General features: G+C 48.8%; 1 protein-coding gene across 1 annotated transcript in view; it reads left to right on the plus strand.

Moving 5' to 3' along the window:
• The window catches only part of MAN2A1 (mannosidase alpha class 2A member 1), a 1,212,885-nt gene that overhangs the window by 977,364 nt on the left and 216,233 nt on the right, over positions 1-19,288 (plus strand). The gene's annotated exons all lie outside the window — the stretch shown is intronic.

Consider the following 19,288-nt stretch of genomic DNA (forward strand, 5'->3'; position numbering starts at 1 on the left):
ACTGGTGCTCTGCATTGTCCTCCCAGTATATCCCTGAGCAACTTTATTTCAACAAAATATGCAGTTAGCCTTTATTCTGATAAATCTGCTGTAGTAAGTAGTTTAGGTGACCTTGTTTGTATATTGGGATTTTTTTCCGAATGATGCGATGTGCTCAGTTATTCAGTTCTCCAGTTCTCCACCTTCTGCCTTCTAAAACGTTTTGAACCATTAATGTATGTGCAGACGCAGGTCTCCCTCTCTGCCTTGTAGAAAAAGAATATGTAGTTGGCCTTTATCTGAGAATTTGGAAGGTCCTTTTCGAAAATGAGACCGAGTAGTTACGTTTTCAAGAGATATACAGAAGATCCTGTGATTGGGTTTGGCTGTCAAGGAAAAAAGGAATGAAGGTGTTCCACACTCTAAACCCTTGTTCTTTTTTTCTGTATTTCATCTGCTTGAATGATAGTTGTTGGTTCTTCAGGTTAGAAGTGTTTTACAATTGCATTAAATGTGAACAGGAGCCCATCATTATTGTACTTGATGTTTTGTTGATCCGGATAATACCCGAAAAACAAACGTGCATCTGTAAGACCACAAAAGCCTAGCACTCAAGTTTACCCCACAGAGAATCAGAGCCCTTTGAGAACGAGGCTTGCTCCCTTAATTTGTAAGACTGGAGCTCACGTCGGAGCCTTCCGAAGAACCGTTGCCAAAAAAGAATGAAAAATAGGATGAGAAATTGGAGTGAATCCCTGACTTATATGTCGACATTCATCTCAGAGGATCAAGACAGCTTTGTTGCTGAGAAAGAGCCTAAGCCAGCTGTGTTGTCATTTGTTAAGGAGCTTCAGGGGTAGATTTTTCGTTGATCCTCTGGTGAGGCGATGTTGACAATGGCAGTGAAGTCGTCCCTGATGTCAGTTTAGTACTTTAGAGATTCTTTCTATATTTCCTAAGTGAGATAGTAGTTTGTCTGGTCTTCATTGAAGGTTTTGTAATGCCACCTAGCCTCACTAAAATGTCAGGGTGCAGACCTAGAACCAAAGTGCCTGGGTTGAGGAGCCAGCCAAGGTGCTATGCTTGTACTTAACCGTTCAAGTGCACCATCTAGTGATTCCTTCAGTACTGTTACTTTACTCTACAGCAAAGCCAGATGTAGAAACTGTTTCCTGCTGACAAGGTGGCTCCATTTCAGACCGGACAATTCACAGCATTTCAGTGTTGCACCAGAGTGCAACCTCAATTTTCTATTACAATTCAATTGATCATAGGACTAGAGGGTCATCAACCTACATTGAGCATGTTTTATGCGAAAAGCAAACTGGACAATGTGTGTGAAGGTCCATTGAAACTTACGTCTTAATGGTACTTAAATGAACAGAAAAGAAACTAAATGCAAAATATTAGCACAAAAATTGTCTAAAAATATGACGTAAATGATTTCATGGAGGTGGTTCTTGATAGTGCACATATATAATAAGGTATGAAATTCCATCACTTTAGTAGGAAAAATAAACTCCGTATTGCCTGTTACTATAAAGACACTGGTCCTGTAGTCTTTACATGTAAATAATAAAGGCCCGTTCCCGCGTTAAAGGCCCGAGCCGAAGGCGTGGGACTTTAACAAGGGACGGGACTTTAATAGCCGGTATAGCCCTGCTACGAAGGGCTATAAGGCTATTAGAACATTCTGTCACTAGAGGGCAGAATGTTCTAACAAATTAAACTAAGGCTTCTCAAAGCTCGAGGGGATTTAAATCCCCTCAAGCTCCGAGGGACCTTTGTAACACACTGGAATGTTGCTCTGCTGGCCTTTACTGGCCCGTAGAAGCAGGGAGCACTCCATTCTCTACAATGGAGCTCCCAACATTCCAATGTTCTAATATCCTCTAACATGTAGGTGGGTAGTACGTTTTCCATATTCACTGCTGATGATATGCCTGTTCATTGGCATCAGCCCCAAATCTGGAAGTCTTTCAGGGGCAGAAATCAAGCCCAACACAATATAGTAGCTCAGGCTTCAGCTAGATTTGCTTCTTCACCACATGGGAGGGTACTTGTTTTTAATGGTGGGCAGTGTGAAAAACTGGGTTGCCACCATCCTTTTCAGGGTGAACCACAAAAAGTCACACAGTTAACCTGTGCTTAACCCTGGTAGCCTGGTCAAAAAATCAGTAAAGCTTAACTTAGAGGTAATGTGAAAAGTATTTATGCAGCACTTGTACAATAATGAAGTAAAGACACAAGATAAATCTCACAACAATTTGGAAACATAGAGGGCATTTTAAATATTGGACACCAAAACAACAAGAATCCAGTCTGTAGATCTGAAGTTAGCAATTTAAAAAGTTTAAAATATAAAATAGTGCTTTAAAGATCAAAGCGACAACTGCAGACATCTAGTCGCGCAAGACTGGGGCAAAATTGAAAGTTATGGCAGAGAGCAATCGAGCGTGGTTAGTATACACAAAGTGGATTGGGCCCGGTCTCTGCTCACCTTCAGATTTAAAAGAACTTTTAAAGAAAAATGTCTGAGATGGTAAAGTTTAGAGTGGCAAGGACGCCAACAGTGTTTGAGGAGGAGGCTTCATCGCAGAGGAGCTACTGGATGAAGTTGCTTCTGGTGTGGGCGATGCATCGTAAGAAGCCTCCAATTCACGCAGTTTATCCTCAGTACGACGTAGTTGCCCCCTCAGATCTCGTAGGATACCCGCCGATGTACCTATACACTCTCCCCTTATTGTAACTTTGAATGCCTCCCATAAGGTAGCCGCACTGTCAACCGTACCCACATTCAAGTCAAAGTATTGTACTATAGCTTTCCGAATCGTGTCGTCATATATAGATCTAGGAGGGAATCTGCACGGAACCGCCAAGTGAATGGGTGGTGCAAATTGCATGGCACCATGAGCTGCAGCATAACTGGATTGTGGTCCGAAAGAGTCCTTGGCAGTATGCTAACCTCTGTCGCCCATCCGTTAGCCACACCATCCAGCAACAAGTAGTTCAGACGGAACCATGTACCATGTGCTGGCGTGATATGCGTACCCTCCATAACCCCAGAATGCCTTAGGCCCTAAGCGTCAGTCAGACCCATCTCCTCCATAAAGTCGTGAACACATTGGGCAACTTTGACCATATGGTTGCTAGTCGAGGCAGACTTATCCAGCTGTGGATCTAAATGAGTGTTCAAATCCCCCCCAAGCAATAATGCCGTTACCGGCTATGTGCGCAATACCTGGAACAAAGACCAGAAGGACGCTGGGTCGTTAACCACCGGGCCATAGACATTGGCAATCGTCACCATCATCCTCCCTAGTTTGCCACGCACTACTGCCCAGCAGCCCTCTACGTCTAAACAGGTGTCAACTGGTTGAAATGGAATCCCCTTTTTAATGAGAATCAAGACTCCTCGGGCATAATTAGAGTAGGAGGAAGCCAGTCGGTAAGTAGCCCAGCGTCGTGCAATGGAGACCTCAGTTTGTTCCGTTAAGTTGGTCTCCTGTAATAAAGCAGTGTGCACACCGTGCCTGTCCAGATGTGCGAGCACCTGTCTGGTTTTCTTGGGTGTGTTCAGGCCACGCACATTCCAACCCTAATCCGCCAAAGACACAAATCACCCGCCCCCCACCCCCCATCCCAACATCAACCATTGTACTTTTTGATTCATACCCATTGAGGGCTGTGGCGGCAACAGTCACTCCCAGCATGAGGCGGAAGTGGGCCACCGCACCAATACAGAAGAACCCTACCTCTTTGGCCAGCCTTCAGAAGTAGTGTAGATGTCTGCTCAGAAGCAGCCGACCCACAGACACCATATTCTAGAGAAAATCCCCTGAAAGCTGCTCAGATCTCTCAACAAAATTGCAAGTCGATCAACAGGAACTAGGCGGTCCCAGGCGTAGCATGCAAACTCGAAACACCCTCCCGGGCAACCCCCCCAACTAATGTGCCACCCTCGGAGTCCCCGGCAGCACATAAAACGTTATGCAATGCAGTCAACAATTTCCCCTAGGTATGCAGCTAAAACAGTATATTACTTCCACATCCGATGTCGGGCCAGGAGATCTGCGTCGTTTCTGCAGGGATTTAGCATATGCCATCGCCTGTTTCGGTGTCGCAAATATTTTCCCTCCCTCGAACTCGCCGATGCGTAGTCTCGCTGGATATAGCATGGCATACGGGATCTTTCCTTGCAGGAGCAGTTTATTCACATTCTGAAATTCTTTCCGCGCTGCCTGTACTTGCGCAGTGAAGTCATGGTAAAATGAGAGTGGATTATTTTGATACAATATCTTGCCCTTTTGCCTGGTAATGCGTAGCACAGTGTCTCTATCTCTGTAGTTTAACAGGCGAACAATGATAGGTCGCGGCTGAGTACCAGGAGGTGGACGGGCCGCCAGCGACCGGTGAGCATGCTCAGCCGCAAACATGGGGGATAGCTCGTCCACTCCGCATACCTCGCATAGCATGGTCTCAACATAGTCCTCCAACCGGCCAATATTCGTCGACTCCGGCAAACCTAGCACGCGAATGTTGTTGCGTCTCGACCTCGCTTCTATGTGCTCAGTTTTTTGCTTGAATGACCACTAGAAGCTTGGTGATGTCAGACATTTTTTCTGCTACTTGTTGGAGTCCATCTTCTGTGTCAGTGATCCTCTGCTCCTCTTCCCCAATACGTGCCGCTTGCTTATCCAACTTGGCGGAGAACTGGTTCATGCGTTCGTTTTCGGGCTTCGATCTTTCCGTCGATCGCCTGCAGGCTAGATTGTATGCAGCCAGCGATTTTTCCCAGGTGGAGGGGCCTTGTGAGGCAGCGTCCACTTCAGAGTCAGAGGCCTCAGTTTGGGGTGGCTTGCCGCCCCAGCGCAGCTCAAATGTCATTTTTGGCTGGAATTTATCCGGTTTGCCCATTTTTGTCCTCGTAAAGTGATGGCACAGGAGACCAGATAGTCCAGGCACAACCTCTACCACCTTTGTAATCTAGGGCACTCCGCACGTGATCACCCGGTGCAGCCAGGTAGTCCCAATACACTTTCCTCTGTCCCCACTCTCTTCTCACCGTCGCGGTATGCCCCCTCTGCACGGTGGGGAAACTTGCCAGCTACGTCCCCTTCTTCTCCTAGTCAGCGGACAAGGGTCTCCTCAGAGGTTGCTGGCTATCACCCGAAAGCACTCGCCTACGGCCCCAGAATGTGTGTCCGTCGGTGGTCCCCAATGTTCGGAATAGTGTAGTACTGTGTCAGATAGTTTCCTCAGTGCGCCAGCAAGGGACTCCACCGCACCATCACCTCACCGTCTACTACTTGACACCGCAGGGCCTCCCCTCAATCTGTGTAGCACAGCTCTTTCGCATTTATCTGCTACACTACCAGAATGGTATCAGCTCCAGGGGGTGCTGCTGCCCCCAAGAAGTGCTCTGCGCCCCGCACTCGCCGCCTCGTCCGGTAGGTAGCCCACTCCGCAGTGTCCTCAACCGCCCCGCAGTCTTAAAGAAGGGGTGTGCACCCAGGGGGCAAATAGGCACTGCCGCTGCTGTCTCTTAGCCGGGTTTGGTCGCCCAGGGGAAGGGTCCTCGGCCTAGTCGTGGCCTAGCGGGCCTCTGGAGCCGGCCGCTAGCGTGATTCAGCAGCCCTGCTCCCGCTATTCCCGTCACGTAGCGCTAGACTCGAGATCCGCTCCCAGCCCGTAATGCTTTCTCCTTTCCTGTGGTCTCAGAAAGGGGTGTGTACAAGTCCCTGCTGCCGCTGCCCCACTCTCAGATCCAGCAGCACGAATGGGGAGTCCATGGCCTATGTGCGGCCAGTTGCAGTCACTTGAGCCGGCTGCTTGCTTGATCTAGCAGCCCAGCTCCTCCCCGCAGTGCGAAACTGGAGGTCCGCTCCCGGCTGGCCTCCACACAATGGACCTGGGCGCGGCTTACCGGGTACAAGTCCTCACATCAGCCCCTCGCCCGGAAAGCAGATGCCAAGCAGCAGTCGTGAGGGCCGGGGGGCCATGCACCAAGTCCACGCACGCTCGTCCTCGCCTCCCCGGGGCTCGGCTGCCCGACTCCGAGATTGACCGCCGCCGTTAACTCAGCTAGTCATCCCGATCAATGGGGGCAGGTGTCAGCAGTTCGCTCCACACCACAGGTTCAGGCAGCTAGCCCAGGTAGGGCAGGATATTGTAGGATAATTCGCGGTGGCCGGCAGAGCAGCACTACAGCGCTGCCATCTTGCCGTGCGCCAAGCCACGCCCCCAAGATCGGATCTTTATGAGGCCACAATGGACCGGCGATGGAAGCTACATCAGTTCATGGATACTTTAAAAACTGAAGGGGCACAAGTTTATCTGAAGGAGCCTGGACGCTTAAAGATTATTAAAGATGGCCATGCGCAATTAATGTACACTGAACAAAAGGCTCAAGAAGTTCTGAACGAATAGCGATAGGGGACTTCTAAATGAACAGAATTGATCACTTATAACTTCTTCGTTCTCTTTTTTCTTTTTCTTTCTTTTCTCTTTTTCCTTACTCATATCTAGACTTTTTTTTCTTACTGGTGGTCTCCTTATTTGCAGGGAATTTTCAGTTGATATATACTTCCTTTTCTCTTTTTGCTGTTAGTTTTTTGTTAAATGTTTAAGACAAACGGCTTGGTGGCACTCTGTGTGCGACCTTCCTCCAAGTCTGTCCATTTGGCAGCAATGAGGAGGGTCATTTATTTCCGTAGATACGGGAGTGGTGATGGGTGTGCTGTTGGGTAAAAGCAAGGGGGTCATTGAATTGACATTTTTTGAGCTCAGGGGAGTGTTCTTAACCCCTTCGGGGCTGATGACGAGCTCAGCTCGTCATGGGCGTGACCTGCGCTACGCGGATGACGAGCTGAGCTCGTCACGTAACGCGGGTTTTTTTAAAACGCAGCGGGAAAACCGCTAGCGCGCATGCGGTTAATTAGTGGTATTGTAGGAGAAATTAATAATTGTAAAGTATTTTTAGTTATACTATGGGGGTAATAAAATGATTATGTTGGAATGTATCTGGGTTAAATGCCGGACGTAAACATCAACTTGTACGTGAGGAGCTAAAGATGTATCGATCCTATCTTATATTTCGAACGGAAACTCCTTTAGCATATAAACATCGGGCTTAAACAGCTTGGATACAATATAGTTGCATGCTCATCCCAAGCACTTTCAATCAGGGGCGTTTCTATTTTAGCTAGTAGGACGTTTGTATATAAAGCTCATAAAGTGTTAGCTGATTCTAGGGACTGATTCTAGGGGGATTTGGGCTATTGTTCAACTTGAAATTCTTGGAACTAAATATGTTTTAGCTGTTGTCTATGGGCCTAATGTGATGACACTGAGGTGTTTAATACACTCATGCTAACTTTATTGGAACTTTAAGAGGTTTTGATAGTCAGGGGTGATTTTACTTGCATTATGAATCAAATTATTGATTCTACTTCCCGGTGGTCAACTTTAAGAATGCCGACAGTACGAGCATCAAGTTTTGAGCTCGCACGTTTAAATAATATTTTTGAGGCATGGAGGGCTTTATATCCAAATCTCTTGGGGTTTACGTATTACTCATATCCACACAGACAATATTTAAGGATAGACATGGCCTGGGTTAGTGATGTATTATTGCGTACAGCTAAGATGGAGGTCTGCCCTAAGATCACGTCTGATCACAACCCCATTTTGTTATCCATTCAACTGTTACCAGCTATTAAGTCAAGGCGCTCTTTTTCTTTTCCACGTCACTTGCTAGCGAATGATGATTATATTTCACATATGGGGAAACTGCTGGTGGAATTTATACATTTTAATATCAATACCGCTTCATCTTATGTGGTTTGGGATGCTATGAAGGCATTTATAAGGGGTATCACTCGCAATTCAAAACTAGCAAAAAATACAATTAGGCAGGCTTCTGTTAAAGCTGCTTGCATAGCATTAACTAATTTAGAACTGTCGATGAAATGGCTATTAGACAACAAGACAGATCAATCGCACGCTTACATTAAATTGACAGAATCAAGTAAGTTAGCAGAAGGGATACTCAAGGAAAGAGTGGCTGTTGCCTATAATAAATATCGTTTTACTCAATATGAATATAGCGAACAGGTGGGCAGGATATTCGCTTATAAAATAGCTGATAATAAGGCTATGAGCCTAATTACTGCACTTAAAGGGGTGGGTAATGTTCTTTATACAGAAACTCATACGATACTTACACAATTCACTTCTTTTTATGAAGATCTCTTTGCCCCGCCAGATCCGATAATGGTAGAGGAGGTTTCTAGTTATTTAGGTTGGGCACAACGCCCCTTATTATTAGCTGAGGATGTTACCCAGCTTGACTCTGAAATATCATCAGAAGACATTCGGACGGCTCTGTCTTCACTCCCTTCGGGTAAAGCCTCGGGTGAAGATCAAATACCAGCTGAATTTTACAAAATCTTTAAGAACATTATAATCCCACTTTTCATTAAGGTCATCATAGAAATAGGTGAATCGGTATTGTGCCACCAACATGGTATATTACTAATATAGTTTTCTTTCTGAAAAAGGGAAAGCCACCTGAAGACTGTGGATCTTATCGCCCGATTTCACTTAATAATGCTGAAGCCAAAATATATGCCATAATGTTGGCTAATCGCCTTACTCCTTTGATGCCTAAATTAGTTTCTAGCCAACAGCATGGCTTTATAGCCGGTTGAGATATGTCGACTCACACTAATACTGCTATAATGGCATTTGATTTAGCTAATCGAACTGGTGTTAAGCTGGGCATGATACTATTGGATACGGAGAAAGCCTTTGACCGTGTGGCATGGGGCTGTCTCTGGTCTACTCTTTCTGCATTCAGAATTTATGGTCGATATTTGGAATGGGTGAAGGCGCTTTATTGCTCACAGCAGGCCAAATTAAGTTATGCCGGTTCACGATCTAGGCTTTCCCGTGTTAATAGGGGTACGCGCCAGGGATGTCCCCTTTCCCCACTATTGTTCACTTTATACCTTAAACCTTTTATCCGGGCTTTGCTTGCTAATCAAAATATTTTACCACTATCTCCAGGACCCAATGAATTAAAAGTCAATGCCTGCGCAGACAATATTGCTATTTTTAGGACAGATCCGGCCCAATCTTTAGAATTAATTATTCAAGAAGCAGGGAAATTTGGGACATTTTCTGGATATAAATTGAACACTAACAAAACTTAGGTCTTACTGAATTTCAGACCGAATAGTCCCATTATGGGAACATGCTCTGAAGCTACTTATTTAGGTATTTGTATAATGCCCCAGATCGGAACTATAACTAAACTAAACTAAGAGGTCTTACTGTGTAACGTCATTAAAAAACGTAGGAACTACATAAGCTACCCATTAGTATAAGAGACAGATGTAATATTATTAAAATGACGATCCTTCCAAAATGTATGTATCTATTTCGTTCTATTCCTTTGAGAGTTTCTAATTTGTTTTTTTAAGACGTTAGATGGGGCAGGGAGTAGTTTTATATGGTGGTATAAGCATGCTCGCCACGCAGATAAAATCCTAAAATGTCCATTTTACCAAGGCGGCCTCTCATTTCCTGATTTTAAACTTTATTATTGGGCTTCTTTCACAAGTAGAATACGCAGTCTTCATTCTAATAGGGGCCAGGTTTCAATGATAAACTTTTGTTAGGCCAGGATTATTGTAGGTTTCTCTACCGGATCCATGACCCAAACTACTTTAAGAGGGTACGATTTAAGACCCTTAGGGGCCTAGTCTTTATTTGGCGAGAAATTGATACTAGGTATTTTTTACGGATATGTTTTAATAACTTCCCTCTATGGGATAATCCTTTTCTTCCAGACATTGTTCACGATGGGATAGCGAAGCAATGGTCTAGACATGGGGTGGACAAGTTGGAAGATCTTTATGACTGTGATGGGTTCCGAACTTTTCAAAATCTGCAGGATACTTTTCGAATACCACAACAACATTATTATTCATATTTACAACTCAGAGATTTGTTTGTGAGATCACTGTATTAAATCGGTAGAGACTCAGGAATTACTGATATTTTTAAATGAACCTCCTCAAAAGAAGACAATTTGTGCTGCATATTAGCTTTTTGCCAAGATAGACCTGATCCTAGTGTACAGCTAGCTGCAAAATGGATTTTAACTCTCTCGATTGCAGTAACTTCTACAATGCTGGAGGAGGCACTTTCAAAGTTAAAAGATGCTGTTTGGTCTATTAATTTGAGACCACCTGCATGTTGTACTACTTGCCCGATAAGATAGTTAGGTGAGGGCAAACAAGAACCTATTTATCAAATCATAGGGTTAACTGTCCTAAGTGTGGAGAATATGGGGCTAATATTGTCCATATGTTTGTTACATGCCCACAGTTAAGGGCTTTCTGGCACGAGGTTAAACTGGTCTGTAAAAAACGTCTCCGATTAGATCTGACCCTCTCTAATGAAGAGATTATGTTGGTTTATCAGAATATCAGAAAGATGCTAATCAGGCACGTCATGCATTAACGTCTATTATTATAGTTACTGCTAGATTAGCTATCTCCAGAGCTTGGATTTCCCCAAGACCTTGTAATGCAGCAGAATCGTGGGCTATTGTTATGGCTGTCTTTCAGAGGCAAAAGGCCTTGGCTAAAGTTAGAGGCTCAAAGTCGATGCAAAGATTTAATGTGGTTAGCCATGGAATGAGTCAAGATTGACTGTTGAACTCTGTGGAATTTTAGCATGCAATATTTCTTCTTTTTAGGTCGAGCCTATGTGCTGCTCTAGGAGATGACCTTTTAAAAATGGGTCTGCACTTCTCCTCACACTCGTGCGTGTGGCTGCATCCACCTTGCGGGAGTGAGCAGCGGAGCGCAGGGGCCATCTGTTTCTAATTAGCATGGCCGCGCTCGCTTGGTTATGTTTCTTTACTTTCCCTTCCACTGCCTGTCTCACCCTCGCCCTCCCTTGTCAACTGGTTCCTCTTAAACAAGTTTGTGGCTTGTTGATCTCTGGCAAATACTGTGCTACATATCTAGCAGCTGCACTTAAGTGGTCTCCTGCTGTATGTGCGTATCTCACCTTTCATCTGTCTTTTAGGGTCGAACCAAGGCCCGTGTGTGGCTTGGTGTCGGCTTGTTTCTGAAACAGAGACGTGTATTACGTTTCCATTTACGCGACCTGAAACACCGCATTCCTGATTCTGACGTGAAATTACCCTTCAATTTATCTTTTGTGTTTAGTGCAGCGTTCAGACTCGGACCTGTTCTAGTAATTAAAGGTGTTCCAGAGAGCAGGATTCGCCACTGAGACAAGGGTCACTCAGTGGTCCTGTCCACAACATTGCAGGCATGTCAGCCACAATACACAACGTGAGATACACATTGTGTCCACATCAGACCGTAGGGCAACACCACCCCCATGAGCATATCACAACTCGATGAAAAGGTGGTTCAACTGTCCATCAACCCGTCCAGCTATCCCACCTGTGCATCTCTCACCTTTCATCTATCTCTTGAGGTCGAACCAAGGCTCGTGTGTCGCTTGGTGTCTGCTTGTTTCTGAAACAGAGACATGTGTTATGTTTCCATGTACGCGGCCTGAAACACCGCCTTCCTGATACTGATGTGAAATTACCTCTTATCAACACCATGTGACTCTACAAGAACACTTATAGGACACACTGTGCTAGAAATATTTGTATGCAAAGTGTCGTCCATGACACGCGTCCCGCTGACGGACATAGCTCAGCGCTGTGATCTTTGCAACTACACACAGGCCTAGCCTTTAATCCATCTTTTGTGTTTAGGGCTGTGTTTGATGAAATGGCCTATCGAATTCGGGCCTGTTGTAGTAATTAAAGGTGTTACAGAGAGTAGGATTTGCCATTGAGACAAGGGTCACTCAGTGGTCCAGTCCACAACATTGCAGAAACGTCCGCCACAATACACAACTTGAGATACACATCGTGTCCACATTGGATCGTAGGCCGACACCCCCCCCCCATGAGCATACCACAATTCGATGGAAAGGGGGTTCAACTGTCCATCAACCTGTCCACCCAACCCACCCATTTATCAGTCAACGGACCCATCAACTGTTATGTATAAGCCTATCCGTCAATCCGTCCATTCTTTTGTTCATCCATATGTTTATGTATCTTTCCTCCATTTAGTACATTTATCCATCCTGCACCCCTACCAACTTACTAAAGAATCAAGAAGCTGACCTGCCCCCTCAGGCTATCCAACCACCATATGGTTGCTCCAAAATAGATTCATCCAACCCTTCATCCATCAGTGTGTGCACTCATGAACCCAATCCTCTCAACAATCCATCCTTCCATCCCACCACTCTTCCTTCCACTAACACATCCGCCTATCTAAGCATCCTTCATTCCTTGAATGTGTACATCACAGACCAGTGCCGCTTGGTGGTGTAGTCATGTGTCAGCCAGACACAGTGTATCTAGGCACCAACATTGTATGGTGCACACCTCCCTGGATGGGGAGTATACCAGTGCAAGTACTCTCAATACCAAATTTCCTGTTAGGTACTCAGAGCTAAAGCCTAGTGCGATTTTTTTTGTGTTTTTTTTTTTGTTCCCGAATTGCTTGTTGGAAAAAATCAGGCATCTTTCTTCCCCATCCTGAAACAAGTATTGGCATAGCCAATAGGTCTCGCTTTTGGGACCATAAGTATTTAGTTATGCAGCACAATATCCTTGGTGCAACAACATCAAGTGTTGCATAGCTAAAGACTTATAAGGTCCCAAAGGCGAGACCTATGGCTATGCCAATGCTTGTTTTTATTCTCGCTGTTGTCCTCTACTACCCTGGTGATAAGACAGTATATGTATTTGTTAGAAATGGGGGTCTCTAGTTGGCAGTGTCTGGCCACAGTCCAAGTAGGGACCCTTCTTCCTAAGTCAGAGTAAGGGGGCTACACCCTTTGATAACCCCTGCTCAACCCTGTGGTAACGTAGCACGAGCAGTTAGGCTTATCTCAGAGGCAGTGTGTAAAGCATTTATGATCATACACAGTAACACAGTGAAGGACACTACAAAGGAACACCACACAAGTAGTTATAAAAAATAAGTATCTTTATATATAGACTTAACACAACCCAATAACGGTAAAAAGCCAAAATACTGGAAAAGGGGGGTACTCTTGAAAAGCTGGAAAAAGAGTTCAAAGTGTTCAAATACGGGTTCAGTTCAAAGCAGTGGTCTCTGCGACCTTTTTACTTACAAACTACCTGGATTTGGTAGCAAAACCAACAAAATGTCGCAAAGGAGCTGAAGCGATGATTTTCCCCTCACTAGGCTGGCGATGCGGTGAATCCTTGCCGCAAGGGAGGAGGATGCGCCGGGCTGCGGGTGCGTGCGGGACAAAGCGACAGATTTCCTCACGCTAAGCCAGCGATGAGTCGAATCCGTGCCGCGTGTGCGATCTTGTTGCGATGGAAGAAAATGGCGCTCCGCGATGGAGCGACGATCCCGGTGTGATGCGAGGAAAATGGCGGACGCTCGGCGTCCGCGCTGCGATGATCTCGATGCGATGATCCAGGGTCAGCGAGCCTTCGAAAAGCTCGCAAACTTGCGATGCGATGATCTCTAGGGTTAGCGAGCACTTTGGGGCCCATAACCGTGCGATGCGATGATCTTTGCACGGCGGCAGCAGCGCGTGGATTTTTCTTACGCTCTTCAGCTGCAGCGGCTCGTAAACGGCGTTAGCGACGATTTCCAGCTCTCTCTTCTCTGTAGTAGAACTAGAGGCCCTGGAACTCACAGGGGCCTCACCTGCAGATAGAAATCCTCGCTGGGAAGAATCAGGATACTGGTGGGGAGTCAGATGTGCCTGTGACTCCAGCAGGAGGCTAGCTCTCTACTAGCCCTTGGGTGATTGCTTTAGCAAAAATATAAGTCTCTCAAAAGTCCTTTTCCCTCTTCTTCCAAGTCCAAGGGGAATTACTGCAGGCCAATCCAAGAAACAGCACACAAGCACAGTCCTCTCCTGCAGATTCCTTCAGTAACACAGACAGAGGTTCCTCTTGATATCCAGGAGCAATACCAAACAGGGGTTTGGGCACAGATATTTATACCCCAAAAGTCTTTGTTCTCAAACGTCTCTAGTCACTGAACCCAGCCAGAGCCAGTTCTGCTCAGGCCTAGAGCACTTTATTTACCAGGCGGCATCCTTCCTTTCAGAAAGAGGGGGTCTGCTATCTGACACACAATAGGAGTTGGAGCCAGCATTCACTTTGCCAGGCACAGCCCTGCTCAGATCAAAGGGTCACCCCTCCCCTACTCCAAATGCAGATGTCTCTAATCAACCCAAGCCTGACTCAGCCTGCCTTGCCCCTCTAAACCCAGACAGCCAATACACATAACAACAGAGCACACTGGAGGCTTAGGCAAGAAAATACCCACTTTCTAAAAGTGGTATTTTCAAACATATAATATTAAAACCAACTTCACTAAAAGATGCATTTTATTATTCTGAGCTCAGGCATACTAAATTCAAATTTCTACCCTGTTCCCTCAGTCAGATAGGACTATAGGATGTAATAGCCAGTCTGCCCATTCTAGCCTATGGAGAACAGGTAGCCTTGCAGCAGTGAAAAACAAAATGGAGGGGGATTCACTACCAGGACATGCTACACATATCTGAAAGAGACACGTTAGTGATAGATTCCTTACCTTAGAATATCCCCAGGCGTCAGACTGGATTTAGAATTTTTTTGCATAGCAGTACCCATGCGCGTCTGTAGGTGTCGTCGGCGTCGTGGGCGCCATGATGACGTCGTCGGGGTACTTAGACGTCGCCTCCGTGTGCTGACGTCAGTTCTTCATTTTTCCGCGCCAGCAAGCGCTGATCCGGAAAAAGTGGTACCCTTAGTCTATTTTTGACTAAACTTTTTTGATCATTTTTGATCTGTTCCGAAGTCTGTACAACGCCGACTGCTACCGACTGATGTCGGTTACCGACCCCCATTGCCGGTGTCTTCATTTCCTAGGCCTCGACCTCAACAACAAAGCCTGCTCCGACTGTCGAGCCCTGACGTCTAAGGCTAGGCGGGAGCGGTCCCGCAAGCGACTTGAGCTCCGGCAGCCGGCCCCGTGCCGCTCGAGGTCCCGGTCCGCGAGGAGGTCGAGGGACCGGTCGCGGGGTCGGAGCCACCATGGCTCCGGGAGTCGTCCACGGTCTTCGGGCTCCTCAGGTAAGCACAAGAAGTCGATGAGACGTCATCGCTCTTCTCACCCCCCCCGACGCTCATGCGATGCCGCCGGGGGTTCGGGCGACACCGCCCACACGGATCCGCTGGAGCCGCAGGTGCCGTGACCTGCTCCATACCCGCTGGTCCCTGGCAGAACGCGACGCCGGGGGAGATTGATGACTTCCTCATGGCCATGAGGTCGCTCGCTGCTCCGTCGGGTTCCGCTGCGCCATCGGGCCAAGCGGTCCCCACTGGGTCCCCACGCGGGCCGGGTGCTTCGGTGCCATCAGGTGCTCTGGTCCCGGCGCCGTCAGCGACTTCGGTCCAGACGCCGCAGGGCCCCACTGGATCCGGTTCCGGGTCGCCGCCGGTCAACCTCACGACCTCGCCGGCGCCGGCCCCAAGGCTCTCAACGCCGATGGGAGATTTCTATTTCTATGACCCGGCCCCATCCTTTGAGCCTGAGTACCAGGTGATGGGTGACGAGGGGGACTGGGAGGGGTCTGAGGACCCTCTGCCACGCGAGTGTCAGTATTCTACGGACTGGACAGGTGAGCTTGGGGATGCCAGTGGTCTGGACACTTCGCCCGACACTGGTTTTGTCTCCCCTCATAGCATGGCTACGGAGGAGGGGGCTGCCTATAGCGTGGTGCTGATGAGGGCGGCCAAGGCCTTGGGCTTTGAGCTCCCCGTCGCGGCCGTGAGGACTAACCTCCTCACTGAGGTCCTTAAACCGCAGGCAAGCTCGGCCGAGCCTCTGCTGCCATTCAATGAGGCCCGATCAGATGTTCTTCTGGGCACTTGGTCCAAGCCCGCCACAGGTCAGCCTGTGGATAGGAACCTGGCCAGGCGCCACCGCCCAGCTCCGAGCGACCCTTGCTTTCTGTCTACCCACCCCACTCCCGAGAGCCTGGTCATCCAAGCCTCTAATTCCCAGACCGCGTTCCCGTCGGCTCCCCCAGACCGGGAATCCAAGAGGTACGAGCAATACGGAAAGAGAGTATTCTCCTCCCTGAGTTTAGGATTGCGGTCAGTCAATACCGCATGCCTCTTGGGCCGCTACACCCACTCTCTGTGGGATACGGTCGCGGCCGTGCTGCAAAAATGGCCAGTGGAGGTCCGGGCTAAACTCGGCCAAGCCCTTGTGGAGGGTCGAGATGCGGCGCGTTATTCCATCCGGTGTGGGCTGGACACTACTGACTCACTGGGCAGAGCGATGGCAACGACGGTGGCGATTCGTCGCCACGCCTGGTTGAGGTCTGCCAACTTCTCGGCTGATGTCCAAAACACACTTATGGACTTGCCGTTCGATGGCCGTCGCCTCTTTGGTGACAAGGCAGACCATGCGCTTGAGCGCTTTAAGGACTCCAGGGCTACGGCCAAGTCCTTGGACCTCTCGGTCCCGCGCCAGCAAACGGCTGCCTTTCGCTCTTTTTGTGGCCAAGGAAAGTGCGCCCCCACACGTTCTGTCAGCCACGGGCCGCAGACTACCATCCAGTGGGTGGCGGGCGTGGAAACCACCGTGGCGGCGGTCAGGGACAACGGCGAGGCCAGTCCACACCTACCCCTGCAGCATCTGCCTCAAAACCCTCCTAGTCCGTGCTTTCAGACCCATGTGACGCCAGTGGGGGGCAGGGTTCGCCATCACCACCACCACTGGCGCACTGTCACTTCGGACAGGTGGGTGCTGCAAATCGTCCGAAGGGGCTACTCCCTCCCCTTCGAGGCGTCCCCTCCAGCCATGCCACCGCAGTGCCACCACGTGTCGGGGGATCACTTGAGGCTTCTACAGGAGAAAGTTACGGCCCTCTTGGCCAAGGGGGCCATCGAGCGCGTTCCTGGGCCAGAAGGAGGGTGTGGTTGTTACTCCCACTACTTTCTGGTACCCAAGAAGGGCAAAGGGGGCCTATGCTCTATCTTGGACCTACCGAACGTCAACGGCTTCCTCCGGAAGGAGAAGTTCAAGATGCTGACATTGGCTCAGGTCTTAGCTGCCCTAGACCCTGGGGACTGGATGGTAGTGTTGGACTTGCAGGACGCTAATTTTCTCATCCCCGTCCTGCCGGCCCACCGGTGTTACCTGCGGTTCACAGTAGGCCACGAGCACTTTCAGTTTACCGTGCTCCGCTTCGGCCTTACCAGCGCCCCACGGGTGTTCACGTAAGTGATGGCGGTGGTCGCAGCTCATCTGCGCAGGTTAGGGGTTTCAGTCTTCCCCTACCTCGATGACTGGTTGTTGAAGGCGGGCTCGCCCCAGACAGTCGTCAGCCACCTCCAGACTACGGCCGACCTCCTGCACCTGCTGGGGTTCTCCATCAATGTGGCGAAGTCACACCTGTGTCCCTCTCAGAAGCTCCTCTTCATCGGAGCGGTTCTAGATTCAGCGCAGTTCCGGGTTTATCCTCGCGAACAGCGGGTTCGGGATATTCAGGCTCTGATTCCGATCTTTCAGCCTTTCTCCCGAGCCTCTTACAGGTTGACGCTGCGGCTTCTGGGGCTGATGGCCTCCTGCATCCTTCTGGTGCATCACGCCCGATGACGGATGCGGGCTCTGCAGTGGGACCTGAAGTTTCAGTGGGCCCAGCATCAGGGCAACTTGTCCGACCATGTCTTGATCTCGGAGGGCACTGCAAGACAGTTGCAGTGGTGGCTCGCGGACCGCGATTGGGTCGGCGGCAGATCCCTCTCCCTACCCCAACCGGAGCACGTAGTTGTGACGGAGCGTCCCGCCAGGGCTGGGGGGGCCACATGGTAGAGGCGGAGATCAGAGGCCTCTGGTCTCCGGCTGAGTCCCAGCTCCACATCAACCTTCTGGAGCTACAGGCAATCCGACTTGCACTAAAGGCATTCCTCCCCTCTGTCCAGGGGAGTGTAGTGCAGGTGTTCACAGACAACACCACTGCCATGTGGTACTGCAACAAACAGGGCGGGGTGGGGTCGTGGACACTATGCCAGGAGGCTCTGCGCCTCTGGCAGTGGCCGCAACATCAGGGTGTGATCTGGTGGTTCAACACCTGGCAGGTTCTCTGAACGCCAGGGCGGACGAACTCAGCCGTTGGTGCATGATGGCTCACGAATGGCGTCTGAACTCGGACGTGGTGCAAGGCCTCTTTCAGCAATGGGGAGAGCCTTGGTTAGATCTATTCGCCACAGAAGAGAACGCGCAATGTCATTATGCGCGTTGGAATTTCCAAGGTGGCACTCGCTCGGAGACGCTTTTCGTTGCGAGTGGAGTTGCGGTCTATTGTACGCCTTTCCGCCTATACCACTTCTGCCCAGAGTGCTGAAGAAGATCAGGCGCGACTGGGCCCAGGTTATGCTTGTGGCTCCGGACTGGGCACGAAGATATTGGTATCCAGAGCTTCTCAGCATGTCTGTCGAGCCCCCGATTCGTCTGCCTCTTCAGGAGGACCTTTTGTCACAGCAGCAGGGGACGGTCCTCCACCCGAACCTGTCCAGTCTCCACCTCCAAGCTTGGAGATTTGAGCAGCGACAGTTGAGGCAATTTGACTTACCTCCTGAAGTCTGTAATGTCATTCTGGCAGCCAGGCGTCCCTCCACAAAGTCGGTATACGCCTGCAGGTGGAACAGATTTGTGGCATGGGGCACAGCAAATGGATCCACTCTCTGCCCCCCTTTCTGAGGTTCTCCTCTTCCTTCTTGCTATTGCCCAGCAGGGCTCTGCTCTGGGCACTATCCGGGGCTACCTTTCTGCCCTTTCCGCCTTCTTAAGGCTACCTGATCAGCCATCTTTGTTCAAGTACCCAAAGGTAAATAGGTTTTTGAAGGGCATCACACACGTGTTCCCTCCTGTTCCATTCGTGATGCCTCAGTGGGACTTGAACCTTGTACTTACTTATCTGATGTGCGCTCCCTTTGAGCCACTTCATAACTGTCCTCTCCGCCTTCTTACTCTGAAGACTGCTTTCCTGGTTGCAATCACCTCTGCCAGGAGAGTGAGTGAGCTCCAGGCTCTTTCTTCCAAACCTTTCCTTTCTGTCCATCCGAACAAGGTTGTGTTGCGGACAAGACCCTCTTTCCTGCCCAAGGTAGTCACAGCCTTCCACATCGGGCAGTCCATCACCT

This window comes from Lissotriton helveticus, chromosome 2_1 (genome assembly GCF_964261635.1).
Source record: "Lissotriton helveticus chromosome 2_1, aLisHel1.1, whole genome shotgun sequence".
NCBI lineage: Eukaryota > Metazoa > Chordata > Amphibia > Caudata > Salamandridae > Lissotriton > Lissotriton helveticus.